We start from the raw sequence: 23896 nt of genomic DNA on the forward strand, positions 1-23896 counted from the left end.
ATTTGTTGTGCAATTTCTACTGAGTATGCCAATACCCCATGAGTGGGTTAAAACTACTTTTGAGGCACAGCGCAAAGCTTAAAAGGGAAGGAGCGCCATATTATAGAACAGATTTTACTATTATGGTTTGAGGGTGCCATGATCCACTGGGAGAGCCCCTGAGGTGCCAGAACAGTAGAATGCCCATAAGTGACCCCATTTTACGAACTACACCTCTCAATGAATTAATCTAGGGGTGTAATGATCATCTTGATACCAAGGGTGTGTCACAGAATTTTATACCATTGAGCAGTGAAGAAAGAATAATTACATGTTTACCACAAAAATGTTGTTTTAGCTCCAAATTTAATATTTTCACACAAGAAGTGGGTAAAATTGGCACCAGAAAGTATCCCACAATTTCTGCTGAATATAAAGATACACCATATGTGGCTGTACAGTACTGCTTAGCCATACGAAGACTAGAACAGGTTACGGACTCCATATACAGAGCACCCTAAGTGCTAGAGAGCAAAATCCCCCTTCCCCCCTAAGTGACCTCATTTTGAAAATTATACCCCTGCCAAATGTGAATGCTAAAGGTGGTTTATGGACACTGGGGCTCAGAAGCAACGGGGGCATTTGGATTTAGGAGCGCAGAATTTGCTGAATTTCTTTTGGCTTTTCCAGAGCCTTTGTGCTGCCAGTAATGTGGAAACCCCTATATTTCTGATAACAGATGACAGACCTGAGTGGGGACTTTTTTTGTGGATTGAGTGGAAGCTTTTATTGGGAACATTTTTCATAACATTTGTGATCACATTTATCTGGCGCTCTATGCTGAGCACATACTTTGGAGTTTCCATCTAAATCTCAGAGCTATGTGATAGATTAAACAGCAAATTAAACATCAGACTCATAATCAAAGGCACCGGGTGTACAAAATACCCATGTGGTTGCGACCAACTACTCAACTGCCTATAGCATAGTGAAACACCAGAGAAACGCAGGAGTTTTTCAATAAAAAATATATCAAATCTTTATTACCGTATACAAATGGTTAAAAACATTAGCATATTAGACAATGTGTTACAATAGACACCAAAAAAGCAGGACATGTGCCACCAAGCATTTGGTAATAAATCCAACAAGTGAGAGGAAAGATGTTACAATAATAAGTATCCCCTATATATTAACCCTCCATTGAGTTTCATAAACCCACAAGTGTTCAAATGATAGCCCATATCAATTAATTGGACCCGCATGAGAGTTCATGCTCCATAGTGTCCCGCATTATATCCAATGCAATGTAATAGGTCAAATCCTAAAAGTAGAAGGAGGGGGAAGAGGAATACTCACACCCAATCACCTTGGCAGCCACGTCCCTGGACCCCGACGCGCGTTTCATTACTGTGTTTCGCTTTATCGAGGGGAATTGTGTGGTAGGTGGCTGCATAGGACCTTATGTAACCATGGTGATTGGTCATATGACCATCAGCTGACTCTCCTGAGCCGCGCTGTGTGTAAGCGGCGCATGCGCCATTCCCCCACCCCCGCAAACCCCGACCACCCGGCGGTGCACTGGGTCCTAGTCACACAATAATACAGAATGAAAAACAGTCCTATACATATAAGCATCAATTGGATCCATCCATGATAGAATCATCAGGGGATATTATGATAAGTTTCCATATTTCTCTGATCCTCATATATATTTCCATATGGATTCATATTTCATTCTTAGATTTAATTATGAAAAGAGCTAAATAGAAAAAGCATAAAATTAAAAACAAAATAAAAAACACCACACCTAAAATTACAAAGAGGAGGATATCTTAAGGGGTGATGCTTACAGAAACGGGCCAAAATTAAGAGAATCATTCAAGCCAGCAGGCCTCATAGTACCCAGTGTCACGATCCATTTTAATTCTCGCTGAGCGAGTAATTTTTTAACATTACCCCCCCTTATCCCTGCATGCACGATTTCAATCCCTCGCACCATAACCCAGAAGGGTCACAATTATGCACTGCCCTAAAATGTCGTGGGATTGTTTTTAGGTCCAAGTCATTGTCCACCTTCCTGGCTGCAACAATATCCCGAACGTGCTCTCTCACACGTACTCTCAGCTCCCTTGAGGTTAATCCTATATAAATTAGAGAACAGCTACAAGTGGCGTAATAGATTACGTTTACGCTACTACAGGATATATATTCGTTAATGGTATAATTTTCAGTGTTGTCAGCTGAAGAGAAAGAGCAGGTTCGAAGGACATTGCTGCAGGCCAGACAGTGACCACATTTGAAGCATCCCTTTATCTGTTTAGTATATCCCAATAGGTTATCTTTTGGGGGCACGTAATTACTTTTTACCAATAAATCCTTGAGATTTTTAGATCTGCGTGGAGTCATCTGTGATTAGTTAGAAAAGATCTCATGGAGGGTTCCGTACAAAGAATGGGCCAATACTTATGGAGAATATCCCTCATACTATCCCATTCATGATTGTATTCCGAAATAAAGCGTATCACCTCATCATCCTTTTCCGGCTTCCTTTTGGAATACAACAATTGATCACGTGTTGTTGATTTTGCCCTATTATACCCTCTCCTTATGCATCTCCTACTATAGCCCCGCTGCCTAAATCTTTCTCTTAAATCCATGGCCTGACTTTCGAACTTCTGGTCAGTTGAGCATATCCGTCGCATCCTCAAGAACTGTCCGACCGGGACGGCCCTCACCGTGGCTTGGCTATCTGCAGATTCTGCATGTAACAAAGTGTTAACTGAAGTTGTCTTTCTGAACACATCAGTCTGAACCAAGGACAAAGAGTCCACCTCCAGACTAATGTCCAAAAAATCCATTTTGGCAGAATCATATTTATATGTCAGTCTTATATTAAAACAGTTAGTATTCAACATAGCCATGAAATCCTCCAACTGCTGCACCGTTCCCTGCCAAAATAACAAAATATCATCAATATAACGCAACCACTGCAGCACGTGGTCCGCGGCCTCCACACCCGCGTCCCCAAACACCAACCTTTCCAAATTACCCAAAAAAAGGTTGGCGTATGCAGGTGCACAGGCCGCGCCCATGGCCGCACCACGTCTCTGCTGATAAAACTGATCTTAAACGTAAAAAAAATTATGCGTCTGGACAAAGTGAAGCAGTTCAAGGACCAGCTCACATAGAGGAACGTCCAGGTTGGAGGCCTCGAGGATGAAACCGACAGCTCGTAGACCATCTTCATGGTTGTTGCAAGTATACAACCTCTCCACATCCGCGGTTACCAGTAGTGTCCATGCATCAACACAGACTCCGTCAACCCTTGCCAAGACGTCTGTTGTGTCTTTAACAAAGGATGGCAATGTTTCCACCAACCCCTTGAGATAGTAATCTATAAATTTACAGATTGGATCACACAATCCATCTATTCCAGGCACAATCGGACGCCCTGGGGGGTTGACGGAGTCTTTATGTACCTTAGGAAGTAAATAAAATGTAGGCACTTTTGGAAAGGCAACAGTTAGACCATCCAACACTTTTTTTATTAATGATCCCTAAATCAAAAGCTTTATGGAGGATCTTTTGGAGAGCCACCGAGAAGGCCACCGGGTTATGGCTCAATTTGTTATATACTTCGTTATCACGAAGCTGACGGTAAGCTTCCCGTTCATATTTTGCCACAGGCCAAATCACGACATTTCCCCCCTTGTCAGATGCCTTAAAGAGAACATCATTTAGGGATTGTAACTTCCGTAACCCCTGTCTTTATTTGTATGTTAAATTATCAAACCGACGGTTTGTTGGTAACTTTTTTAGATCTTCAGTCACCATTTTAGTAAAAACTTCTACCGCAGGGCATAGTGACAAGGGGGGAAAAGTCGTGGACTTTGGAAATATCGTTTTGGGCCACCCAACTTCTTTTATGGGATTCTGCTCCTCCAGTAGCTCGTCCAGAATCCCAATGGCATTCCTCTCAGCCGCAGTCCAATCCTCCTGTGCACAATCACCCTTAGAATGTAATTTTTTCAAGATCAATTTTCTTGAGAAAAGATGGAGGTCTTTCAGTGCTATAAAATAATTAAAGCTAAGCTCCTGCAACAGGTGAGTGGACTTCTTATATATCTTTTACATTAACCCGGATAAGACCCTATTTGCGCTTTTCTGTTCCTATAGTGTATTATATTGGCTATAATGCGGGACACTATGGAGCATGAACTCTCCTGCGGGTCCTATTAATTGATATGGGCTATCATTTGAACACTTGTGGGTTTATGTAACTCCATGGAGGGTTAATATATAGGGGATACTTATTACTGTAACATCTTTCCTCTCACTTGTTGGATTTATTACCAAATGCTTGGTGGCACATGTCCTGCTTTTTTGGTGTCTATTGTAACACATTGTCTAATATGCTAATGTTTTTAACCATTTGTATACGGCAATAAAGATTTGATATTTTTTATTGAAAAACTCCTGCGTTTCTCTGGTGTATCACTGTGATAGATTAAACCCCTGAGGGATCCATTCGCTATAATGAGGCAGGAGAGTTACTCTGGACTCCGTCTGGCCTCTGTTCAGCGTCGTCCTTCCTTTCAGAGGTGCACAAAACTATGGTGGACTGACTTTTTATGCACGCGGATAAAGATGGACACAGCCAGATCACAGATTATATGGCGTTCACAGTGCCTCCATCTGCTTCATTATAGGGAATCTTCCGCTGGTGGTTCTGTCTGAATCACGTATTTCAGACATTTACATGGAAACCCCGATGCAAGTGCTCAGCATAGAGTGCAGGATAAATGTGCACAGAGCCTTACTCCCATCTATGGGAGGCAGAATAAACAAATCCACAGCAGGAGAAGAATTGGTTTTATTTATTTTTTTACACTGTTCCTCATGCGGTATCAGTGATTAGGCGACTTTATTCTTTGGGTTGGTCCGATTACAGCGATACCAATTTTATATCCTTTTTTATGTTTAGCTTCTGTCACACACTAAAAGATGCTTTTTTGCAAGAAGTTTTTGCATTGCCATAATTTGAGAGCTATAATTTTTTCTATATTTTGGCCCACAGAGACATGTGAGGTCTTGTTTTTTGCGGGATGAGCTGCTGTTTTTATTGCTACCATTGTCGTGCACCTGACATTTTTAATCGCTTTTTATTCCGATTATTGTTGCGGCAATTCAGTAATTGATATTTTTACTCTTTTCTGCGTGTGTCAAAATTGATAAGGCAGCTTTATTCTTTGGGTCAGTATGATTACAGCGATGCCACATTTTTTTTTTTATGTTTTGGCATTTTTACACAATTTTTTTTATCTTAAAATTATTATTTTTGCATTGCATTATTTTTCAGCTGATGGAGCTGTATGGGGACTTGTTTTATGTGGGACAAGATGGCGCTTTCAGTGATACTATTTCTATTACCATTCATTTTTTTGATCGCGTTTTATTCCACTTTTTCAAAGTGATATAGTGATAAAGTATAATTTGCTACTTTTTTGTGCGTTTTTTATTATGGCGTTCACTGAAGGGGTTAACTAGTGTGACGCTTTTATAAATCGGATTGTTCAGGATGCAGCGACACCAAACACGTGTACTTGTTTTATTTTTTTTTACATAAAATGTGTATTTATTAGTACTTTTTTTATTATTTTGTATTTTTTATACATATTTTTTTAATTTTTTTTTTCTTTTTTGCCTAGTCCCTTTATTGGACTTTCACTTTTTTTTTTTTTTTTTTAACTTTATTGCAGGTATAATGCATTGCAATGCTCCAGCATTATACCTATACTGAAAGCTTCTGACACCATGGTGTGAGAATGGTCTTATGGTCTGAGGCTTTCCGTAGCTTGACGACCTGGGGGTCATCATGACGACCCCGGGTCATCATGACAACGATTGGGCTCCACGATGATGTCAAAAGGATGCTGATCTTAAATCAGAGGGAGCTCCCGTCCCTCTGCCTCGCTCCTGAACGCTGCGATCGCTTTCGATCGCAGCAATTAGGGGGCTAACAGCCAGGGGCGGAGCGGACACTGCTCCTGGCTGTTAGTGCAGAAGATCGGCCACCGGCAGCGCTGAGCTCCTGCACTGACTGGGAGGGAGGTGCTGATATTTCAGCATCTCCTGCGCCGTCATGCTGTGATCGGTCAGATTGACTGCCCCCGATCACAGCAATCGGTCAGATTGACTGCCCCCGATCACAGCGATCTTGTGCTGGGACCGATGGCATGGGTCCCCACACCTCTTCCCGTGCCTCTTAACTGTCTGTGACAGCTGTCGGCATGGAACTGTCACTGCGTGTAAACAGTTTAAATGCACAACGGGCATAGTTCGACAAGGTGCAGGAACTGACATCCTGCCATGATTCAGTTTCTGCTCCAAAAACTCAGGATAAAGTCATTGGCCCCGATTCATCAAAGATTTTACGCCATCGTTTTGGTGTAAAAAAAAAAAAGCTTGGATAAATTGAACATTTTAACACAACATGATGTTGTGCTAAAATTTTGAAACTCTTTCATCATTTTCACACCATTTTCGCTCCGCTACAAGTCAGTAGTCAGAGCCAGGACAGAGTCATGGCAACTTTCGTTTGTCAAATTCATGACTTGCGGCGTTCCTACGTGCACACGCTGCGGAATGCGCTGCGGATTTGGCCTCGCGGATTTTGTAAAATCCGCAGGTAAATCTGCAGGTCAAAAGACGTGAGGTTTTACATGTGGATTGCTCTGCGGGTTTTAATCTCCACAATGGAGGAGATGGCAAACAGCAGCGGAAACGGCAGGAAACCCGCACGGAAAAATCTGCACCGTCTGCACTGGCAGCTTCCTCAGGGTCCCCGAGCCGCCACCATTTGTGGCCATCTTTTTATTGTGTCGATTACTGCATATGGTAAAACACTCCTGTTATAACCTCTAAGCCTTAGGGGATTGTCACAAACTGCAATTCAAAAACATCGTGACGTTTTCATTTTAACTTTTCAATAAGTTTTCTAAGCAAAAACGAAAAGTATATTCAAAAGCAGAGTGAAATCTGAAGAAAGGACACAAGTATGGAACTTATTCCTGCCGGTTCACATTTTGGCTTTGTCTCAAAACCCTTCACTAAAGCCTGTCTCTGTCTGAAGCTCTCATCAAAAGTGGAGAGGTGGTGCACATAATCACACAGGGATCTCCAGAGCCCCGATTCTGGGGATTCATTGGGGGGAGGGGGTCACCAGAATAAAAGCGCCAGGGCTCAGAAAGACCGGCCATAAACCAGTGTTCTGCAACACCAGCCTTCAAGAGCCCCAGGAGCAGGGCATGCCTGCAGGATTTCTTCAGATGGAATTATCATCTGGACAATAGATATAAATACTTATGCCCCCCCCAAAAAATGTGAGAAAAGTATTCAAGGAGTGATTCCTTTATTGGCTAACCAGAGAAATTATATTCCAAGCTTCTTTTCTCAATTTTTTTGGGGGGATATAAGTATTTACATCTATGTTTCTGGCTAACACGGCACCACAATATTATTTTGTATTGTACATCTGGACAATACTCCGGAAGTCGTGAAGACATGACCTGGTGGTGGCTCTAGAGGACCAGAGTGGGGAACCCTGCCCTATACCATGAATAGGGGATAAACCTGTGGACACCCCTTTCATTATCACCGCTCCTCCTTGTGCTCTGTATCTAAATACCCTGACATAAGACCACTGTGGACTGCTGCCCCCCGACCATCACAGCACCCAGAAGGCAGGGCCCACCGCCCCATCCCCTGCACACCACACCCTTCACTTTCTAGGACTCACATGATCAGTTTGTATCTAGAATAAGTTTTGGCAGCAGAAGTTTATGATTTCCACTTTAACAACTTGTTATCATCTGCAGTCCTGCAAGGTGTCAAGTCCGAGCCGCCAGCTGCTTGTTTAGATAGATAATACAAGAAATAGACGCTGATCACCCCCCCGACCGTAAAATGTGGCGAGAGCACAAAGGAAAACCGCCTGCAGTCCTATGTAACACCACAGGTAACTGAGTACAGCTAATGTAGTAGATGTCACCTGCAGTCCTATGTAACACCACAAATAACACAGTGATAACTCTCTGAGTACAGATAATGGAGTACATGTCAACTGCAGTCCTATGTAACACCACAGATAACACAGTGATAACTCTGAGTACAGATAATGTAGTAGATGTCACTTGCAGTCCTATGTAACACCACAAATACAGTGATAACTCTCTGAGTACAGATAATGGAGTAGATGTCACCTGCAGTCCTATGTAACACCACAGATAACACAGTGATAACTCTCTGAGTACAGATAATGTAGTAGATGTCACTTGCAGTCCTATGTAACACCACAGATAACAGTGATAACTCTCTGAGTACAGATAATGTAGTAGATGTCACCTGCAGTCCTATGTAACACCACAGATAACAGTGATAATTCTGAGCACAGATAATGTATTAGATGTCACCTGCAGTCCTATGTAACACCACAGATAACAGTGATAACTCTCTGAGTGCAGATAATGTAGTAGATGTCACCTGCAGTCCTATGTAACACCACAGATAACAGTGATAATTCTGAGCACAGATAATGTAGTAGATGTCACCTGCAGTCCTATGTAACACCACAGATAACACAGTGATAACTCTCTGAGTACAGATAATGGAGTAGATGTCACCTGCAGTCCTATGTAACACCACAGATAACACAGTGGTAACTCTATATATACAGATAATGTAGTAGATGTCACCTGCAGTCCTATGTAACACCACAGATGACACAGTGGTAACTCTATATATACAGATAATGTAGTAGATGTCACCTGCAGTCCTATGTAACACCACAGATGACACAGTGGTAACTCTATATATACAGATAATGTAGTAGATGTCACCTGCAGTCCTATGTAACACCACAGATAACACAGTGGTAACTCTATATATATACAGATAATGTAGATGTCACCTGCAGTCCTATGTAACACCACAGATGACACTGGTAACTCTATATATACAGATAATGTAGTAGATGTCACCTGCAGTCCTATGTAACACCACAGATGACACAGTGGTAACTCTATATATACAGATAATGTAGATGTCACCTGCAGTCCTATGTAACACCACAGATAACACAGTGGTAACTCTATATATACAGATAATGTAGTAGATGTCACCTGCAGTCCTATGTAACACCACAGATGACACAGTGGTAACTCTATATATACAGATAATGTAGTAGATGTCACCTGCAGTCCTATGTAACACCACAGATAACACAGTGGTAACTCTATATATACAGATAATGTAGTAGATGTCACCTGCAGTCCTATGTAACACCACAGATGACACAGTGGTAACTCTATATCTACAGATAATGTAGTAGATGTCACCTGCAGTCCTATGTAACACCACAGATAACAGTGATAACTCTATATATACAGATAATGTAGTAGATGTCACCTGCAGTCCTATGTAACACCACAGACAACACAGTGATACCTCTCTGAGTACAGATAATGTAGATGTCACCTGCAGTCCTATGTAACACCACAGATAACACAGTGATAACTCTCCGAATACAGATAATGTAGTAGATGTCACCTGCAGTCCTATGTAACACCACAGATGACACAGTGATAACTCTATATATACAGATAATGTAGTAGATGTCACCTGCAGTCCTATGTAACACCACAGATGACACAGTGGTAACTCTATATATACAGATAATGTAGTAGATGTCACCTGCAGTCCTATGTAACACCACAGATGACACAGTGATAACTCTATATATACAGATAACGTAGTAGATGTCACCTGCAGTCCTATGTAACACCACAGATAACACAGTGGTAACTCTATATATACAGATAACGTAGTAGATGTCACCTGCAGTCCTATGTAACACCACAGATGACACAGTGGTAACTCTATATATACAGATAATGTAGTAGATGTCACCTGCAGTCCTATGTAACACCACAGATAACACAGTGGTAACTCTATATATACAGATAATGTAGTAGATGTCACCTGCAGTCCTATGTAACACCACAGATAACACAGTGGTAACTCTATATATACAGATAATGTAGTAGATGTCACCTGCAGTCCTATGTAACACCACAGATGACACAGTGGTAACTCTATATATACAGATAATGTAGTAGATGTCACCTGCAGTCCTATGTAACACCACAGATAACACAGTGATAATTCTGAGTACAGATAATGTAGATGTCACCTGCAGTCCTATGTAACACCACAGATAACACAGTGATAACTCTGAGTACAGATAATGTAGATGTCACCTGCAGTCCTATGTAACACCACAGATAACACAGTGGTAACTCTATATATACAGATAATGTAGTAGATGTCACCTGCAGTCCTATGTAACACCACAGGTAACAGTGATAACTCTATATACAGATAACGTAGTAGATGTCACCTGCAGTCCTATGTAACACCACAGATAAGACAGTGATAACTCTCCGAGTACAGATAATGTAGTAGATGTCACCTGCAGTCCTATGTAACACCACAGATAACACAGTGATAACTCTCTGAGTACAGATAATGTAGTAGATGTCACCTGCAGTCCTATGTAACACCACAGATAACACAGTGGTAACTCTATATATACAGATAATGTAGTAGATGTCACCTGCAGTCCTATGTAACACCACAGATGACACAGTGGTAACTCTATATATACAGATAATGTAGTAGATGTCACCTGCAGTCCTATGTAACACCACAGATAACAGTGATAACTCTATATATACAGATAATGTAGTAGATGTCACCTGCAGTCCTATGTAACACCACAGATAACAGTGATAACTCTCTGAGTACAGATAACGTAGTAGATGTCACCTGCAGTCCTATGTAACACCACAGATGACACAGTGGTAACTCTATATATACAGATAATGTAGTAGATGTCACCTGCAGTCCTATGTAACACCACAGATAACACAGTGATAGCTCTCTGAGTACAGAGAATGTAGTAGATGTCACCTGCAGTCCTATGTAACACCACAGATAACACAGTGATAACTCTCTGAGTACAGATAATGTAGTAGATGTCACCTGCAGTCCTATGTAACACCACAGATAACACAGTGATAACTCTCTGAGTACAGATAATGTAGTAGATGTCACCTGCAGTCCTATGTAACACCACAGATAACACAGTGGTAACTCTATATATACAGATAATGTAGTAGATGTCACCTGCAGTCCTATGTAACACCACAGATGACACAGTGGTAACTCTATATATACAGATAATGTAGTAGATGTCACCTGCAGTCCTATGTAACACCACAGATAACAGTGATAACTCTATATATACAGATAATGTAGTAGATGTCACCTGCAGTCCTATGTAACACCACAGATAACAGTGATAACTCTCTGAGTACAGATAACGTAGTAGATGTCACCTGCAGTCCTATGTAACACCACAGATGACACAGTGGTAACTCTATATATACAGATAATGTAGTAGATGTCACCTGCAGTCCTATGTAACACCACAGATAACACAGTGGTAACTCTATATATACAGATAATGTAGTAGATGTCACCTGCAGTCCTATGTAACACCACAGATGACACAGTGGTAACTCTATATATACAGATAATGTAGTAGATGTCACCTGCAGTCCTATGTAACACCACAGATAACACAGTGGTAACTCTATATATACAGATAATGTAGTAGATGTCACCTGCAGTCCTATGTAACACCACAGATGACACAGTGGTAACTCTATATATACAGATAATGTAGTAGATGTCACCTGCAGTCCTATGTAACACCACAGATGACACAGTGGTAACTCTATATATACAGATAATGTAGTAGATGTCACCTGCAGTCCTATGTAACACCACAGATGACAGTGGTAACTCTATATATACAGATAATGTAGTAGATGTCACCTGCAGTCCTATGTAACACCACAGATAACACAGTGGTAACTCTATATATACAGATAATGTAGTAGATGTCACCTGCAGTCCTATGTAACACCACAGATGACACAGTGGTAACTCTATATATACAGATAATGTAGTAGATGTCACCTGCAGTCCTATGTAACACCACAGATAACACAGTGGTAACTCTATATATACAGATAATGTAGTAGATGTCACCTGCAGTCCTATGTAACACCACAGATGACAGTGGTAACTCTATATATACAGATAATGTAGTAGATGTCACCTGCAGTCCTATGTAACACCACAGGTAACAGTGATAACTCTATATACAGATAACGTAGTAGATGTCACCTGCAGTCCTATGTAACACCACAGATAAGACAGTGATAACTCTCCGAGTACAGATAATGTAGATGTCACCTGCAGTCCTATGTAACACCACAGATAACACAGTGATAGCTCTCTGAGTACAGAGAATGTAGTAGATGTCACCTGCAGTCCTATGTAACACCACAGATAACACAGTGATAACTCTCTGAGTACAGATAATGTAGTAGATGTCACCTGCAGTCCTATGTAACACCACAGATAACACAGTGGTAACTCTATATATACAGATAATGTAGTAGATGTCACCTGCAGTCCTATGTAACACCACAGATGACACAGTGGTAACTCTATATATACAGATAATGTAGTAGATGTCACCTGCAGTCCTATGTAACACCACAGATAACAGTGATAACTCTATATATACAGATAATGTAGTAGATGTCACCTGCAGTCCTATGTAACACCACAGATAACAGTGATAACTCTCTGAGTACAGATAACGTAGTAGATGTCACCTGCAGTCCTATGTAACACCACAGATGACACAGTGGTAACTCTATATATACAGATAATGTAGTAGATGTCACCTGCAGTCCTATGTAACACCACAGATAACACAGTGGTAACTCTATATATACAGATAATGTAGTAGATGTCACCTGCAGTCCTATGTAACACCACAGATGACACAGTGGTAACTCTATATATACAGATAATGTAGTAGATGTCACCTGCAGTCCTATGTAACACCACAGATAACACAGTGGTAACTCTATATATACAGATAATGTAGTAGATGTCACCTGCAGTCCTATGTAACACCACAGATGACACAGTGGTAACTCTATATATACAGATAATGTAGTAGATGTCACCTGCAGTCCTATGTAACACCACAGATGACACAGTGGTAACTCTATATATACAGATAATGTAGTAGATGTCACCTGCAGTCCTATGTAACACCACAGATAACACAGTGGTAACTCTATATATACAGATAATGTAGTAGATGTCACCTGCAGTCCTATGTAACACCACAGATAACACAGTGATAACTCTATATATACAGATAATGTAGTAGATGTCACCTGCAGTCCTATGTAACACCACAGATGACACAGTGGTAACTCTATATATACAGATAATGTAGTAGATGTCACCTGCAGTCCTATGTAACACCACAGATAACACAGTGGTAACTCTATATATACAGATAATGTAGTAGATGTCACCTGCAGTCCTATGTAACACCACAGATGACACATCCTTTTCTGTGATTGTTACTAAAAAGCAGCGAATGGAAAAATAAAACAACCCCGCAGAACACAAGCGCCCAGGTTAATTACTGTTCTGGACAGTCCGATCAGTGCGCTCCCGGCCGCGATCTGCGCTGTGTCAGTGTCTGGGATGTAGAAGGTGCAGACGCATTCGATGCGCTCCGTCAGTGTGAATGCGCTCCGTCAGTGTGAATGCGCTCCGTCAGTGTGAATACGCACCTGTGTGCTCGCTTCCCACCTACCTGCTCCGTGTCCGCAGCCGGATGACGACTCTCCAAGATCTGCCGGTGAAATCCCGGCTCCTGGAGGAGGAAGGACAGATCTTCAGTGATTGGGGGGAACCCGGCCGACAACCTGGAATGGCTCAGGCTGGGATCGCAGATCCGCCTGTACTGAGGACGCGCCCTCACGGATCGATGGACTCTCCTGTCTATTCCCTTCCTGCAGATTCCTCACCTCCTGGTGTCATGTGCCTGGGAACACTCACTAACCTGATGAGCTGAAGGGGTTAACATTCCTGTATGCAGATTTATCCACACGCCTCCTAATCCTCCAATGAAAACCAGGAGGAATGAGCAGCCGCCTGTGATTGGCCAGGACAGTCATTCAGATGAACGGTGCAGCCGCATGGCCTGGGGCTGGGCATTGTGCGGGTCATGTGACCCGAGAGCAGGTATATAAGGGCGGCCGGTGTGTGTATACAGCGGGAGAGCAGGAATTGGGATTGCTCTGGTTCCGACCTGCAGAAAGGGAAAAAGGTGATTTTTAGAAGAGATGTGATGAAAACTGAATGAAAAGCCGTCTCTGCGCTGTGTAGTGTGAACCTGCGCGGAACACAGTCCTAGAAGATGCCGTCCACACTGATCTCCGTCAGCTGTGCACAGGCCTGCTTGATAACGAGAAGCGACAGTCACACATAGCAGATTGCAATAACAAAAGGCTATCATTACTATATAATATAAATATATATCAATATGGTTATTTATATTATATACTGTATAGAATATATTAGGCTGGTTTCACATTTGCGCATCGTGCGCATGCGCACCTATGTTTAACATGACGTGCGCATGGTCTTGCGCACACTTGCGTTTTCGTGCGCATGCTTTTTTTTGTCTTTCGCACCAGACGCAACATGTTGCATTTTTTGGTGCGCCCTGTCTCGGCAAAAAAACGAATGCGCAAAAACAACACATTGAAGTCTATGGGAACGCATGCGTGCGCATGGTCTTGCGCACGGTTGCGTTTTTGAGTTAAACAAGTTTAGAATGTTCTCTAGACAATGGAAAAAATGACACACCTAAAAACGCATGTGCATAAAAAAACGCAAACGCATGCAAAAACGCAAGCAACGCTGCGTTTTTTGTTGACGCATCAGCGTGCGCATGACGTTAAAAAAACGCGCGTTTGCTTTGCGTTTTTTATGCGCCCGATGCGCTGCGCAAAAAAACACTAATGTGAAACTAGCTATATATATATATATATGTATATATATATATCATCTATAATATTACTATAATTACTACTACCCAACCATCATCCCATTTGTCACGGCACCTGGGCAAGCGGGAGGAGCCGAGGTTAAGCACCAGAATAGGCAGCTGAGGACTGAGGTTCTTGGTCTGGGAGGGGGCCAATATCCATAGCCCTTTCCTACACTATTAATATCCATCTGCATCTGTCTGCCTAGCATTTGCTGATTATTAACAATAGAGGGACTTTGTCATTTTTTAGGGGGGGGGGTCACCCCTTGTTAACAAGTAAAGGCTAAATAGACAGCTGTGAGCTGATATTAACCCCTTCTTGACCTTGGACGTACCCAGTACATCATGGTCGGTTGGTACTTACCAACCTTTGACTGCAGTCACGGTGATCGCATCCATATGCCTGAGGCATCTTGCAGCATTTGTCATCCTGGGGGGGTGTCGCTGCCTCCCCAACCCCTCACAACTACGATCGCTGTGATTCTGAACAGTCCTGAACAGCAAATCACAGCGTTTTCAGTGTTTCAGGCAATCCAATTGCCTGAAACATTGATGTCCAACCTACGATCTGTAGTGTAAAAGCACCGATCACAGGCTAAAGCTTAGCAACCACGGCATCACAAGGGCCAGCTGTGATGGGTGCGATCGACAACGATGTCGATCGCACCAGAGCACACAGGCACGATCTGACCCACATTGACGGCTCTGAACTTCCTCACTCCAGCTTGGGGACGTTACAAAGCAGTCACTGTGCTGGGCCTTGTAGTGCCACAGACATTTTAAAGCCTGTGCATCACTGCTGGTGCTCATACTCTTGTACCTGCTTCTGAAGAGAGACGACTTCCTGATCCCTCCTTGATCCTTGCATGATCATTCCTATTCCAACCCAATCCCTTTCTCCCCCCTTCTACTCCCCCCCCCCTTTTTGTGAAAAAAATTTGCGTAAAAAATAATTTAGATGAGTTGAAAGAAGTTGATTAGGGATAGTAAAAACATACTGCAGTAATCATTGTCTGCTACACTATTTTTTCTAAATTGAGTAATCAGTAGAGTTGAGCGATACCGTCCGATACTTCAAAGTATCGTATCGGATGGTATCGGCCGATCTTTAAAAAAAGTATCGGTATCGCCGATTCCGATACCGGAAGTCCCATTCAAGTCTATGGGACTTCCGGTATCGGAATAAGAAAAACCCTTTCCTGCCCTTGTACAGCCTCTCTGGGGTCTGTACGGGCCTTTCGGGGGGCTGTGCCGGCCTGCCAGGGGGTCTGTGCAGGCTCCGGTGGTCTGTGCCGGCCTGCCGGTGGTCTGTGCAGGCTCCGGGGGGCTGTGCCGGCCTGCCGGGGGGCTGTGCCGGCCTGCCGGGGGGCTGTGCAGGCTCCGGGGGGCTGTGCCGGCCTGCCGGGGGGCTGTGCCGGCCTGCCGGTGGTCTGTGCAGGCTCCGGGGGTCTGTGCAGGCATCGTCCGATGGGACTACAAGTCCCATCGGGCGATGCCTGCTACCATGACAGTGATTGACACATTAGCCAATGATGGGATAGTAGTAGTCCCATCATCCGGCTAATGTGTTAAATGTAAAAAAAAAAAAAAAAAATTACATGCTACATACATACAACATGCATACTACATACATGCTACATTCATACTACATACTACATACATGCTACATTCATACTACATAAATACTACATGCAACATACATACTACATATATACTACATACATACTACATACATACTACATACATACTACATACATACTACATGCATGCTACATACATACCACATACATACTACATGCTACATACATACCACATATATACTACATACATACAATACATTCATACAATACATACATAGACATACAGTACATATAACATAGAGTAACATACTTACCAATACTTGTCACATTGTTCCCCGAAGCCATTGTCTATTCCGGGATAAATATTAACATAACAAACCACAAAAATACTCACCCACGATCCGAAGCAGTCCACGAGTGTGTCCCACGACGATCTTGGGTAGAGAACTGCAGCATCAGATGATGCTGCCGTTCTCTACGGGCTGCAGGAATCCAATGACGGAAGGTAGGTATCCTTCCGCACTGTATTCCTCCGCCACTTAAAAAAAAAAAAGTCCCTAGTCTCACTTTATGCCATTGCTGTGTGGGAATTTCCCACGCAGCAATGGCATAAAGTGAGACTAGGGACTTTTTTTTTTTAAGTGGCGGAGGAATACAGTGCGGAAGGATACCTACCTTCCGTCATTGGATTCCTACAGCCCGTAGAGAACGGCAGCATCATCTGATGCTGCAGTTCTCTACCCAAGATCGTCGTGGGACACACTCGTGGACTGCTTCGGATCGTGGGTGAGTATTTTTGTGGTTTGTTATGTTAATATTTATCCCGGAATAGACAATGGCTTCGGGGAACAATGTGACAAGTATTGGTAAGTATGTTACTCTATGTTATATGTACTGTATGTCTATGTATGTATTGTATGAATGTATTGTATGTATGTAGTATATATGTGGTATGTATGTAGCATGTAGTATGTATGTGGTATGTATGTAGCATGCATGTAGTATGTATGTAGCATGCATGTAGCATGCATGTAGCATGCATGTAGCATGCATGTAGTATGTATGTAGTATGTATGTAGTATGTATGTAGCATGTATGTAGCATGCAGTATGTATGTAGTATATATGTAGTATGTATGTAGTATATATGTAGTATGTAGTATGTATGTAGCATGCATGTAGTATATATGTAGTATGTATGTAGCATGCATGTAGTATGTATGTAGCATGTAGTATATATGTAGCATGCAGCATGTATGTAGTATGTATGTAGTATATATGTAGTATGCATGTAGTATGTATGTAGTATGTATGTAGCATGCAGTATGTATGTAGCATGTATGTAGTATGTATGTAGTATATATGTAGTATGTATGTAGCATGCATGTAGTATGTATGTAGTATGTATGTAGCATGCAGTATGTAGCATGTATGTAGTATGTATGTAGTATGTATGTATGTAGTATGTATGTAGCATGCAGTATGTATGTAGCATGTATGTAGTATGTATGTAGTATATATGTAGTATGTATGTAGTATGTATGTAGTATGTATGTAGTATGTATGTAGCATGCAGTATGTATGTAGCATGTATGTAGTATGTATGTAGTATATATGTAGCATGCATGTAGTATGTATGTAGCATGCATGTAGTATTTTTTTTTTTTTTTTTTTTTTTTTTAACATTTAACACATTAGCCGGATGATGGGACTACTACTGTCCCATCATTGGCTAATGTGTCAATCACTGTCATGGTAGCAGGCATCGCCCGATGGGACTTGTAGTCCCATCGGACGATGCTTGCACAGACCCCCGGACATCAGCACAGCCCCCCGGCAGGCCGGCACAGCCCCCCGGCAGGCCGGTACAGACCCCCACAGGGTGCACAGACCACCGGCAGGCCGGCACAGCCCCCCGGCAGGCCGGTACAGACCCCGGGCAGTCCACACAGCCCCCCGGCAGGCCGGCACAGCCCCCCGGCAGGCCGGCAGAGACCCCCGGAAGGCCCGAAATGACGGCGCATCATGATGCGCACACACCGCGCATCATGATGACGTCAGGCCGTCAATCAACTGAACTTCCGATTCCGATGCCGAATTCCGATATTGAAAAAATATCGGAAGTCGGTATCGGAATTCCGATACAGCAAGTATCGGCCGATACCCGATACTTGCGGTATCGGAATGCTCAACACTAGTAATCAGTGATCAACCTTGTTAGGATTGGCAGAATGCACCAAATATAAGTTATAATAAGGTGCGATCGCAACCCGGGGTCCACCGTGCGGTGATGGCAAAACCGCAGCTAGAGGACACTGGCGGAGCGTAGCCGCGAGCAAGCACCATAAACACATCGAGCTAAACGTCACTCGGTGTGAGCAGAGCGCAACGTGCCTGACTGTTACTCCACAGAGCAGTGCGGAAACAGAGCACGCTAAGCTGTGGCCTGTTCAACGTCACAGGAGCATAGAGGGATGAACGCTCGTGGGGTCCCTATAACTCACCCCCTACTACGCTGGTGATTGAAGCTGCTCTGACACACGGTGGCTTTTTAGCCTGCACCTGAGGACGCCAGATACAGATGCTAAATTCAAGCGGGAGTTCCCACCCTACACTGCCTGTCTAGAAACGCACTTGCAGTGCTATTAGCAGCACAAGTGCACACATGGTGGTCGCTGTTTCACCTAAACACCCAACAAATAAGCATGACACTAGCACACAGGCGTGCGCCATTGAGAGCCTTTTATACCTTTAGCTCAAGTCCAGACAGACAGGAACTTGTCTGTGGACCAATCAGAAGCTACCACCTCATCAGAGCAGCTGACATCCGAGCACCAATGAGAAGGCTCCACATCATGGACATGCTCTGTAGGGTGAAATCCGGACATAGTCTCCAGAGCACAACTCTGCATGTGTATACCGATAGTCACCATAGGCTTAGCTGGAGAGCCAGCAGCAGCTACACATGCAGCATGAACTTGGGCAAGGCGCTAGGTTCGGAGTCTGTGCTGAGCAGTCATCTCAGTGGCCGAGCCTGAATGAGAGACTGCTGCACCAGACAAGGCTTGAGATCCATCCTGTGCAGTGGGAGGATCCTAACATTAACCGCCCCTCTAATACCCCCTTCCCTGGCGACATTTGCCATGCTTAGAAGCCGCCATACGCTGGGAGGCATGGATGTGCATTTGTTGATTGGCTAAAGCTCTAGATGGAACCTGGGCCCTCAGACTCTCACAAAAGCTGCCCCATTTTTGCATACTGCCCGTTACCCAATCAATCTGGGGGGGGGGGGGAATGGAGGTGCAGCCACGGTATCCCCAAAAGTACCTCATTGATACCCTCCGGAATAACCAGAAAAGAGATTATCTCCTGATGGTTTGGAGACACAGTCAAGGAAAGGGGCACTGTCCGATGGGAAATTCGGGTTGGCAAAACAGACCCATTAGCTACCCGAAAAGACATGGGCTTAGGTAGCATCACCAATGGGATAGCGTGCTGTTGGGCGAAGGTAGCGGACGTGAAATTACCCTCCGCCCTGGAGTCCACGCAAGCCTGTGCTGTAAGAGAAACCCCAAAAGCCAACTTGGGTGACACCTGAAGAGGAACTAGTGAACCTCTCCCCAAGGCCACTTGACGCTGTGACTCTGTCGTTTGGGACATTTATTGGCAAAGTGACCGACTTCCCCGCAGGCAAAACGAGTCATCTGAGGACGTATAGAGCAGGAGATTGGCTCCACTCTAGAGACGTCCATGGGCTATACAGGGTCATCAACCTGAGTTGGGGGACACATGGGATTGACGAAGTTAGGATCCAAAAGAACCCTAGATTTAGTATGAGCTCGCTCCAAATCACGTTCAGCATGCCGCAGATCTATGCAAGTGGCCACCGATATTAACTCTTCCAGGGAAGTTGGCGTCTCCCTAGTGGCCAAAGCATCCCTGACATGATCTCCTAAGCCCCTCCAAAAAAATAGGTATCAGGACTTTATCTGGCCACTCCAACTCGGTAGCCAAAGTACGAAATTTGATGGCAAACTGGCTAACCATGGTCAAACCCTGAGTTAGAGCCAGGAGCTACAGTGCGGTATCGTGGGTTACTTGTGGCCCCCAAAAAAACTTTCAGGGCCCCCAAAAAATGAGTGGCGCTAGGGATCAGATGATCATCTCGTTCCCATAATGGCATAGACCATTCCAACACCCTGCCTGACAATAGGGAAATAATAAACCCCACCTTGGTGCGCTCTGTTGGGAATTGTGAAGCCAGTAACTCCAGAAGGATTGAGCACTGATTCACAAATCCTCTACAAGCCTTGCTGTCCCCGGAAAATATTTCGGGCAGCGAAAAACGTGGTAAAGAGGAAACAGGAGCCGCAGCAGTAACCTTAGTAGCAGCTTCGGCTGCTTTTGCTACCAAAGCAGCAAGATCTACAGCTGAAGTCACCAGTTCAAGAGCGGTCAACTTGCTCTCAACTGCTGGATGTATGTGGATGTACTGCCACTCTGAAGCAGGTCTTCTTGGGACCCCGAGTCACCCATGACACCGCGCTCCGGCTGCTGGCATTATCGCAGGGCTCGTCTTTGGTAAGCCACTTCGCCATCCAGATCAGGACGCTGGCCTCTGACTTAGAGTGGCCAGATAAGGTCCTCATTCTGGCGTTCTGGAGAGGTTTGGCTGACCATGTGAAGGACGCCCTGGCCACCAGGGAGGTTCCAGCCACACTGGAGGAGCTCATCACAGTCTCCACCCGTATTGACCTTCGCTTTACCGAGCGTCCCAGTGTAGGCAGAGGTTTAGGTTGGCACCTAGTTTTGCTAAACCTCTGGATTCTTCCGATCAGACGTCTGAGCCTCAGGGGGCCATGGGGTCTTCTCGCGCAGGATCCAGGTCCCGGTCCGCTCGAGTACCTGTGGTCCGTCCGGTTTGCCAGCTGTCTGGTCACCTTGCCAACTGGTGCCCACAACGGCCGGAAAACACTCACCTCTAGTGGTCATAGGAGGGGGCTCACTAGAATCAGCGGCGTTTTCCTCCAAGCTGATCTTTAAAGGAAACGCTTGAGGCTGGTTCGTCCACTCTGGCAGTGGAGGTTTGCGTGGACTCCGGAGCGGAAGGCAATTTCATGTCTTCAGCCTTTGCTCAATGGCACGCAATACCCCTGGTTATGATGGCCAAACCATCATAACCCACCAGACCACCCCGTTAAGACTCTCGGTGTCTCTGTCTCATCAGGTGACGATATCCCTCCTCGTCATGACCGAGGGTATCGATCAGGTCCTCTTAGGGGTTCCCTGGTTGCGGTTCCACTCTCCCCATATAAAGTGGTCCTCAGGGTGGATTCTCGGTTGGGGTAAAGCTTGTGAGGGTAGATGTCAGAGGGAGTGCGTTCAGGTTGCTTCCACCAAAGTCCCCGCAGATCTTTCCTCTCTCCCCAAACACTAGCAACAGTATGCAGACGTGTTCTCCAAAAGAGCGGCGGAGACTCTTCTGCCCCATCGCCCCTACGACTGTCCCATTGACCTCTTGCCTGGTGCTGAGCCTCACCGGGGTCGAGTCTATACCCTTTCTCTCCCAGAGACAGTGGACATTTCTCAATATATCAGGGAGAATCTGGCATGGGGGTTCATTAGGAAGTCGGTGTCACCTGCTGGGGCAGGATTCTTCGTCCAGAAGAAGAAGGGAGAACTACGTCCCTGCATCGATTACAGGGGTCTTAACGCCATCACCGTTAAGAATAAATACCCTCTGCCTCTGATATCGGAGCTGTTTGATAGGCTACGGGGAGCGAGAGTTTTTACCAAACTCGATCTGCGGGGGACTTACAACCTGATTCGTATCCGTGAGGGGGATTAATGGAAGACAGCATTTAACACCAAGGATGGGCACTATGAATACCTGGTGATGTCCTTAGGGCTCTGTTATGCTCCGGCTGTCTTCCAAGACTTTGTGAACGATATCTTCCGGGATATGCTCACCACCTCGGTTGTAGTCTATCTGGATGATATTCTCATCTACTCTCCAGATATCGACTCCCACCGGAGAGATGTTCGCAAAGTTTTCGACCTTCTGCGGGCAAACTCCCTCTATGCCAAGTTGGTGAAGTGTGTGTTTTGAGCAGGAGTCCTTGCTTTTCCTGGGCTATATTATCCCTGCCCAGGGATTGGTTATGGATCCTGCCAAGCTACAGGCGGTGATGGATTGGCAGGAGCCCCATTCTCTCAAAGCGGTGCAGTGCTTTATGGGGTTCATAAACTATTATCGCCAATTCATCCCCCACTTCTCGACTTTGGTAGCCCCCGTGGTGGCCCTCACCAAGAAGGGCGCATTCCCAAGTTGTGGTCGGTGCCTATCTGCATGGCCTTCTCCTCCATTAAGTCCCATTTTGCTAGCGCTCCCATTCTACATCGCCCCGATGTAGATAAGCCCTTCATACTGGAGGTCGATGCCTCTTCCGTCGGTGCTGGAGCAGTCCTTTTCCAGAAGGATACGCAAGGTCGGAAGCAGCCATGCTTCTTTTTCTCCAAGACCTTCACACCAGCGGAGAGGAATTATTCCATCGGTGACAGGGAGTTGCTAGCGATGAAGTTGGCCTTATCGGAGTGGAGACACCTCCTAGAGGGGTCTCGCCACCCTTTCCAGGTGTTCACCGACCACAAGAACTTGGTGTATTTGCAAACGGCCCAGCGGCTGAACTCTCGCCAGGCCAGATGGTCCCTGTTTTTCTCCCAGTTCCACTTTACCCTACATTTTCTCTCCGGGGAGAAGAACATCCACGCCGATGCTCTTTCTCGCTCCGTGATGTTATCGGAGGAGGAGGAGCCTCGGCTGATTGTCCCATCTGAGAGCCTGAGGACCGTGGCTCTGGTCACCCTTGAGTCAGAACCTCCGGGCAAGACATTTGTCCCTGCCCGTCTTCGGCCGGAGGTCCTCTCTTGGGCTCACTCATCCAGGGTGGGTGGACATTTTGGGACAAAACGGACCTCTGAGCTTCTGGCGAGGACGTACTGGTGGCCGCATATGGTCAGTGACGTCAGGGACTATATTAAGGTGTGCTTCTCTTGCGCCCAGAATAAGTCTCCTTGACAGCGGCCCGCTGGGCTACTTTACCCCCTGCCGGTAGTGGACAGGCCCTGGGAGATGGTCGGTATGGACTTTGTGGTGGGACTGCCCAAGTCCAGGGGCAACACCATCATTTGGGTTGTCACCGACCATTTCTCCAAGATGGTGCACCTGATACCAATCTCTCGGTTACCTTCTGCACGGGGCCTGGCAGCGTTGTTCA

The 23896-nt window shown here is 44.7% G+C and overlaps 1 protein-coding gene across 3 annotated transcripts in view; it reads right to left on the reverse strand.

The window, feature by feature from the left end:
* OPLAH (5-oxoprolinase, ATP-hydrolysing) overlaps window positions 1-19317 on the reverse strand; it is a 93513-nt gene extending 74196 nt beyond the window's left edge. Inside the window, exons 1-3 of one of the 3 annotated variants that reach the window (XM_073555056.1) lie at window positions 19124-19317; window positions 14048-14296; window positions 13799-13858 (exon numbers count right to left, since the gene is read on the reverse strand). The gene's annotated coding sequence lies outside the window, so the exon portion shown is untranslated. Of the gene's footprint in view, window positions 1-13798; window positions 13859-14047; window positions 14297-15113; window positions 15250-19123 lie in introns of those variants that run through there. The other 2 variants (XM_073555057.1, XM_073555058.1) reach the window with 2 other exon arrangements.
* Between the last annotated feature and the right edge of the window lie 4579 nt (window positions 19318-23896).

This window comes from Dendrobates tinctorius, unplaced genomic scaffold (genome assembly GCF_039654945.1).
Source record: "Dendrobates tinctorius isolate UK_male_01 unplaced genomic scaffold, ASM3965494v1 ptg000215l, whole genome shotgun sequence".
Classification (NCBI taxonomy): domain Eukaryota; kingdom Metazoa; phylum Chordata; class Amphibia; order Anura; family Dendrobatidae; genus Dendrobates; species Dendrobates tinctorius.